General features: G+C 45.4%; 1 pseudogene; it reads left to right on the forward strand.

Moving 5' to 3' along the window:
• Positions 1–3,808: 3,808 nt before the first annotated feature.
• Positions 3,809–3,926, forward strand: LOC126274358 (5S ribosomal RNA; annotated as a pseudogene).
• The last annotated feature ends 4,927 nt before the right edge of the window (positions 3,927–8,853 follow it).

An 8,853-nucleotide genomic window follows, 5' to 3' on the forward strand; every position in this document is an offset into this window, starting at 1 on the left:
GGCTTCCCCCTCCTACCCCCTCTCCCTCTCTTGTGCCCCCTTTCAATGTCTCTGCACTCCTTCCTGCCTTGTCTTCCCTCTTCATCTCCCGCCCCACGTGTCTCCTGCCTCTTAGTGTACCCGCTGACCCCCTACTCTCTTCATCCCGCCGCTTCCCCTGCTGCCCCTTGCTCTCCCCTCCTTTTCCATTATCTCTGATCTTTCCCTCGGTAGGTCCCACCTGGCAGTTTTATTCTTCGTGGTGTGTGCTCCAAGTGGGTTTTAAGTGTGTTGTTCCGGAGTGTTTTTAATACTGTGGCCGACTTTTGACGTGTGCATTCGCATTCAGTGTCTTCTCTGTGTTTTAAGAATCGCTAACTGTGTTTTTTACTTTCTGGTGACTTTTTTTTAACTGTCCACCATGAACGTCTCCATGTCAGTATATTTTTACCTCCATTTTCTCCCCTTACTCCGTTTTACATTCTCCTTTTTTTATCGCCTTATGTATGTATCATTTTATTCTTGTTGTAGTTGTCGTGTCACTCGGCTGAAGAGCGGCGGATTGTGCCGCTGACAGCCCTCCCCTGCCCACATGGGGCAGAGGAATGAAATCACAATAAAGGAAAAAAAAAATCACTCGCGATGGTTTGGGCGCCGCCGTGGGCGAGTGTGGCGTCATGTGGCGGCCGGCGCTGGCCGCTGCCGCAGATCACGCGGCTGGCGGCTTTGTGCGGGCGGCGGCACAAAACGTGACGTCACTGGCTAACTGGGCGCGCCGCGGCCGCAGGAAGCTCGCATTGTCGGCCCGTCCAGCCCGCCCGCCCAGTGGCTCGAGGATGGGCCGCCTCTGGAAACAAGAGGCCGCTGTTTCCTGGCTCTGCGCTCGCCGGCAACGCCACTTCCGCGCTCGTTTCTCGCTCGGCCGCCACGGACGTCGTGGCCCAGGCGGAAATGTTGCATCCCGTGCAGCGATTAAGGCCCGATTTTCGAACGTAACTTCTGTCGCTGGCTGATACAGGATAACACATATAATATAAAACACTTCGATAAAAACATTATAACAGCAGTTTCTTCTTTCATAAACTACACCACTCTTTAACATGGAATGAATGTAGACAGTCGATTCTTTTCTCTCGTACGCAAGGGAAAGTTTCGCATCACTGGCTTCTTCGAGGAAGCAGTGGAAAACAGCATTATAAGGAGATAGTCTGTTACTGCCGGGTGGTTATAATTAAAGTGCAGCTAATGTTGGCGCCTGCCCGGTTTGCCGTGTGGCCTAACGCACGGCTTTCCGATCAGGAAGGAGCGCCTGGTCCCCGGCACGAATCCGTCTGGCGGATTTGTGTCGAGGTCCTGTGAACCGACCAGTCTGTGGATGGTTTTTAGGCGGTTTTTCATCTGCCTCGGCGAATGCTGGCTGGTTCCCCTTATTCCACCTCAGTTACACTACGTCGGCGACTGATGCGCAAAACAAGTTGTCCGTGCACGCGTAAACCACCATTACTCTACCACGCAAACATAGGGGTTACACTCGTCTGGTGTGTGTGACATTCCTTGGGGGGTCCACCGGGGTCCAAGCCGCACAGTAACCCTGGGTTCGGTGTGAGGGGGGATGTGGACTGCGGTAGTAGTCGTGGGGTTGTGGACCACTGAGGCTTTGGCAGAGATGGGGCCTCTCCGTCGTTTCTAGGTCCCTGATTAACATACAATACAATACAATACAAGAATGTTGGCTGTACCAAAGAAATGCCAAGTCAGAGACTGCAAATATTAAAGGACAATTAATTACATAAGCTCATTACACAGATCGTGTGTAGCCTTTTCCTCATAAAATTAAAAAGAAAAACAGAAGACAAGATTGGGGGGATCAGATTGTATTCGGGAAAGAAAAGGAATAGAGACGCGAGAAGTTACTGGAAATTTTTTTTTGAGCGAGTGGACCGGAATATCCTCCTGATGACCTTAGAAGATGATGCTGTTCAGTGTAAGAACGGAAGACATATAAAGGAAGTCTATGGAAGACGGAGAGAGTGAGATGGCGCACTGGTCGACACGCTGGACGCGCCTTGAAGAGGACGGCCTTGACGAAGGTTCAAACCACGTCCGGCCATCCTGATTTAGGTTTTCTGTGATCTCCCTAAATCGCTTCAGGGAAATGACTGGACGGTCCCTTGAGAGAGGTATGGCAGGTTTCCTTTGCCATCCTTCCACAATCCGATCTTGTGCTCCGTCTTTTCTGACCTCGATGTCGACGGAGCACTAAAACCACACTTCCTTTTAACACAACAGAAAAGGGTAGTAAGGATTGGCAATGAAGAAAGAGATGAGACAGGTATCGTAAGAGATATTAGACGGGAGTGTTGTTTGTCACCAATGCTTTTCAATATTTCTTCTAAGAAACTAAGAGGCAAAGCAATGGGAGAAGAAAGAGTCAAAGTAGTAGGAGGAGAAAGGAAAAGACAACTAACTACGCAGATGATCAAGCCGGTGTGGCTGAATAAGGAAAAGAACTGCAATTTATGATGGAGGTGATCGTAAAATTGGGAAAAGAGTATGGAATGAAGACAAATGTAGGGAACACTTAACTGATGATAATCAGCGAGGTGAAGTTCTACCAAAATGTCATGGGAAGGAAAGACTTTGCAAAAAGTAAAATCTTTTAGATGCTTGTGGAGGAAATGATAAGTAGAGTATCTATGAGTAAAAGAGCTTTTGAAAAGGTGAAAATATGTTGAAAGCAAAAAGAATTTCGATATAATTAAGAAAAGAGTTCCGCCAAATCATCGTGTGTTGCCTTTTACTCAGAAGTGTAGTATCGTAATGCCATCGAATTGTGGAAAATCAAAAAGAAATGAGAAAGATGCTTGCATAATTTTGAAATGTGATTGTGGAAAAAATGCTGAAAGTGAAAGAAGTACTTGTAAGAACACGGAAGGAAAGAAAACTAGTGGACGTTATAAGAATGAATGCATCTTACTATGAGGTTCATTTTTTTAATAAATCGAAATGGCTGAGCTAAAGCTGAATCACCATTCAGGGAGAAAAGTTTATTAATCATCATTCAGTTCCTTAGGTTCAGTTAATATTGATTATTACGGTCACAGAATTTTTGCAAGAACAACATTGACGCTAGCCTCGGCTATCAGGACACAGGAAGATGGGCAGTTAGGAGAGAGCGAGTGCTACAAACCTTTTTCCATGCATCTCGGCCTTCTGCATCCACGCCGGTGCCGTCTGCCCACTTTCCACTAGGCCGCCGCCCCGCTGGTAGATTATCTCATGGATGCCATAAAAGAAACTCCTCGGTGCACCAACTGTCCATTCGCCTGTCCTCATGTCCCCTCCACATCCATTCCACTTCCACAATGACATCCTGCACTGCAGCGTGTTCTCTGACCCACTCGTCCGTTGTTTTGTGTCTCCCAGTAATTGCCATCGTCCATCAACTTCTCACTGAGCAATACAGTTTTTGAACAGTTTTCGCAATAAAGCTACACGCCTCACTTCCATTGGTGAAAATTAGTAAACTATTATATTTACTTTTTAGGCACATCAGAAACTTTATTCTGAAAACACTGTTTATGAAAATCAGTGCAAGGGATTTTTACTCAACCGTTTATTTCTTTTGCTATTCATGTAGTCATTCAGATATCGTAAATACGAAAACTTATAAACCCCGGCACCTACCGCAGCTGGAACCCTTAGAGCATTTTATTCCTCTTGTTCCATGCAGGCGACCTTCCTTTAGCAACGCAATCACAGACGTTTGGGGAGGCTGAACAGGTTCTTACAACAGCACTGACAATTTTCACTGAATATGACGATAAGAGCCAACGGGCTTGCCGCAGTGGCGACACCGGTTCCCGTCAGATCACCGAAGTTAAGCGCTGTCGGGCTGGGCTAGTACTTGGATGGGTGACCGTCCGGTCCGCCGAGTGCTGTTGGCAACCGGGGTGCACTCACAAGGGGAATTTTTCCAAAGGACAGATACAACTCGAAGAGTGTGTCACGTATGCCACTGTCCATGCTGCCCTGAGTCATGTGGTGATGAAAGCTGGAGGCGGTGCAGTTGCTGTCGCTCAATTCTGGGCGAAGATCTTTTAGTTCTGATTGTGAACTACCTGAACTACAAATTATGCAGATTGTTGTTTTAGTAGTATCCATTAATATTGTGCAGTCATATGATGTAGAGTCTTGTGCGGCTTCTAACTCGAGTAAATAAATAAATAAATAACTCCATTGTTAATTGGTTCCATTGCCTTCCACACATCATTATTATTCATTACTTTAGTGGTACTGTATCTGATTTTCAGATCAACTTCGAAAGTTTCAAACTTGCTTCTTTAAGTTGTTACATTGGTGGCTAAAGTTTGTTTGCACTAGAGACAAACTATATTGTTGAATAGCGAAGGCGGTTCAGGAATATTCCATTAACGCGTATTCCATCTTCGTGTTGCGCGTACAAGGATCTGAAAGCTTCATTTGGGGCTGGTGACAATACTTTCGGTAATTTGGAATCTGCTTGTTTAACTTCTATTTCGCTCTTGGATTCGTCACTATCTGATAAAGTGTTCCTTAAGTAATTGCAGTAACACACATTTCCTTCAGTATGGTAGCACATCTTGAATCAATACCGTGATGAATGCTATTAGTAGAAATTTTGGTAGATCGTAGTCGAAAGTTTTCTGAGAATTTATTTACGTCATTCAGAGTAGTAATTCATATACATTAAACCGCTCTTTCCGCTCTTTACGGTTCCCAGACAGTTGATTTTGCAGGGGTCCACTTCTAAAGGCAACCTGTACCTTTGCTAGATTAAAATTTAATGTTTTTCTATGCTTCATAAGATATACTTATAATATATTGGCGTTTTTTTGTATGTCGCCAACTTGATTTTCTTCTTTTCCCTCTCAGGTTTGTTTTATGTGTCCTACTTACAAAAGTGTCATTTAATAATAATTTAAGGTAGATTGCGTAGTTTCTACAGTATTCACAGCAGTGGAGTATTGTTACAAGAGTATCTTATTAGCGTTGTGGAGAGAAGCTAAACAACTTCACGATCTTTCAACCTAACCACCACGAGTTCCTAAAATATTTTTCGAGCGACAAATATTGCGTGCCCTATACACTTGGCGAACGAAATGGCTCTCACCGCTAATATGTAGAGTGTCTACGATTCTCGCATGGATTCTGTTTAGACCAATAAATTATTTTACAATGCTATATCTGCAACTATGCCGCTTCGCACAGGAGAAACGCGAGATAAATATTTAGGCTGTACTTACCGTTCGGAAAGCTGCATTTTGCAATTTTGCCTTCACGATGTGTCTACGTGCAGTGGCCAGTAACGGTCTCTGTTGTTAACGTTTCTCCGACAGCTTAGCAAGTGAAGATGGGAAAAAAGGCGGACTCTGTTGCATGCTATTGCATGTTCTAGATCAAGCCTACTGGACTGCCGGCCTCTGTGGCCGAGCGGTTCTAGGCGCTTCAGTCTGGAACCGCGCGACCGATACGGTTGCAGATTCGAATCCTGCCTCGGGCATGGATGTGTGCGGTATCCTTAGGTTAGATAGGTTTAAGTAGTTCTAAGTTCTAGGGTACTGATGACCTCAGATGTCAAGTCCCATAGTGCTTAGAGCCATTTGAACCCACTGGAATTTCCATCCTCCTCATTTTTAGGTTTGATGTTCTTTTACTGTACTGCCGTCGTTACAGGTGCCTTATAATGCCGTTGCTACAGTTACGCAAAAATAACTGAAAGGCAAATAGAACGTCTGTAGCGAACGGCAGCGTCAGATTGCCCTATAGCATTGCAGGCACAGTGCGACAGCCCGGCGTCGTCGTCTTTGTTTCTCAGCGGGCGACTGTGAGAACCTTCCCGTTGTTCATTATTCATTCAGCCGTCGATACTGCAAACGAATTACGCCCCTCTGGCGCGCGAGCGCTTCTGCTGTCAGGGCTGAGCTTTCGGCTCAGTAAAATTCTACCTGTGCTGATGGCGGGATTGAACCCCTTTCCCTCGTCGCTGACGATATGGCTGAACGGCGTCATTACGGACGAAACTTCGAAGTGATCACCAGAAAAATTCCTAGCGCAAACCAGCGATGGAAGCCTGAATCTTCTGATTTGTAATTTGGCACTTATGAAACGAGAGACCAAGAGCCCCATAGAGAGTGAATATTGTGAGAGGCTGAGCTAGGTTTTTTTAACGCTCCTTGGGATGCCACACCGTGTTTTTCTGCAGTGTATATTATAAGTTTTCATTACCCGATCTAATGGTCACGGCGGTCTGTCAGATCTGGCTCACTGTAAGGCTCGTTTTATTTTCAGCCAAATCCCAACGAGTCTGAACGTGGCCAAAAGGTTTTCCCATTTGTACTGGGGGGGACATCCTTTCCGAAACTTGCCTTACAACCAAGGGAAACCTCCAGAATACTTTGGTCAGAACCAGGGGTGTATTTATTTGAATCGTGGGGCTGAGAAACTGTACTGTACAAACTCGAACACATACAGTACGCAAACAACAGCACAGTGTGTGGCGGAGGGAGCATCAGCCTGACACCTCCTGAACACACTAGCAAACACTCGACGAATTTCGGCTGCCGAAATCTGCGAAATGACTAGCCGGACCCTGTCTTCCAACTCTTCGAGCGTGTGGGGATTGGTTGCATACGAACTTGTCTTTTAACACTCCCAATAGATAAAAATCACACTGATTTACATCTGGAGAACGAGAAGAGCATTCAACTACCCTATCATAAAAAACACTTCTTATTGCTGTCATAGAAGCATTGGCGATAAGTGGTCTTGCATTGTTCTGCATGAAATAAGCGTTCATCTTTTCGCTAAATGTTAGTTATCTCATAGCTCTTAAGGTATGCGCCTTTGTGCCCATGTTTACTTGACATGTGTGCTTCTATTATCGTGTAGTTTCAGCCGTTTAAGTTTGCGCCCTCCTTTTTGATACACTCTGCATGTCTCCATAGCCAGAAATCTACGGGATTAAAATCATGTGAATGAGAAGGCACTGTCACTTGACCTCCTCTATTAGTCCACTACACATTAACGTTTAGTTTTAGGTACTGTCGTACGAGGCGTAGAAAATGGGTTTGTGCCTCGCCGTGCATTAACTGCATCGTATTTCTTTCTGCAAGGATAATTTCTCGCGGAGAAATTTGTGATTAACAGCACTTTTTAAGTTTTCAGCAAGGCTTATGGCACTACGAGTCTGTCACACACAATTCCTCCGTACACATCCATTGTAAGGCGATCCGCATGCCTTGCCTCCATGGTCGCCCGAGGATTTGCAAAATGATTCAAATGGCTCTGAGCACTATGGGACTTAACATCTGAAGTCATCAGTCCCTTAGACGTAGAACTACTTAAACCTAACTAACCTATCTAACCTAAGAACGTCACACACATCCATGCCCGAGGCAGGATTCGAACCTGCGACTCTAGCAGTCTCGCGGTTCCGGACTGAAGCGCCTAGAACCGCTCGGCCACCGCGGTCGGCGAGCATTTGCATCTGCCCATATTTGGTTACTGCGTATTCCGGATAATCCATAAAGTTCTACCTGTGAGCTATGGACATTTAGTGCTGCGTCTTAGAGTCCATTGGCAAAACTAATTTGGCGTAGTGAGCTGAGAGGTTGGGACGCCGCAAGTGACACGGGGAGAAGTAATTATTCGTACGGAAAAGACCACATAAGAGCGCGTGGTTCATTCCTTCGCAGCCGGCCGCGGTGGTCTAGCGGTTAAGGCGCTCAGTCCGGAACCGCGCGACTGCTACGGTCGCAGGTTCGAATCCTGCCTCGGGCATGGATGTGTGTGATGTCTTTAGGTTAGTTAGGTTTAAGTAGTTCTAAGTTCTAGGGGACTGATGACCACAGCAGTTAAGTCCCATAGTGCTCAGAGCCATTTGAACCATTTTCATTCCTTCGCCAATTCCAATTCTTCACACACTGTTTCAGGGTCACCTTGTATTCGACGCAACATTCCCTCTTCCATATCCAGCTTGCGAACTGCGCTGGGTCTACCGTGATCCCACGAGTATGTTGCTAATAATCTTGTGTCTACAAGTCGCCGTTGGCTGTGACATAGCAGAATGCCATGGCTACCACTCACTGTCTGGAATAATAGGACTACGTTTCACTGTTTACATTGTTTACACTGCACGAAATGGCTTATGCAGGACGCAGTTGCAAGTGCTACGGCATCACAGGCAGAGGACTAAATCCAGATGTGAACACAGACAATGAGAAATGAGCGATGAACGATGACATGAATACAGGTGCTACCACTGGGAGCTGACCGTTCTCGGCACAAGTAAAATGGCCCATATATCAAAGAGTATTTCATATTAGAGGAATGTTGATAGCATTTTTAGGGTCCTGTGCCTCATTCCGTGAAAACGGAGCCCCTATGGGTTCAAATTTGCGCTCTGTCTCTCTCTCCTACTGTTAAGACCCCATTTTCTCAGGCCCGGGTAGAGTTACAAAGTTGAAATTTATGCCATCTGCTAAGGTCTGCAGTCCCTTAGCGGCGTAAAAAACTTTAAGCTTCTAAGTCAATGCTCCCGAAAGATACTGCCAGTTTTTGATACTCGCAATTCACTCGTCAAAACCTGTAGGCTACTTCCAATCTACCTTTCTGAGACTATTACCCCTGAGTGCCATCAGGTATTGGTCAGTACCCCCCTCCCCTCCATCAACAACATTAGTGCCTAACTAAACTGTAGAATGAAAAAGAATTTTCTTTTAACGCTTTTATTTTTTAAATGATGGAAAATAAATGATATTTAGTTTTCGTAGGTGTCTCATTAAACGCCGAAATAATGAGTCAATGAGACAAGTGGTACCGCTTAATTGTAAC

The sequence above is a fragment of the Schistocerca gregaria genome, chromosome 5, assembly GCF_023897955.1.
Source record: "Schistocerca gregaria isolate iqSchGreg1 chromosome 5, iqSchGreg1.2, whole genome shotgun sequence".
NCBI classification, from domain to species: domain Eukaryota; kingdom Metazoa; phylum Arthropoda; class Insecta; order Orthoptera; family Acrididae; genus Schistocerca; species Schistocerca gregaria.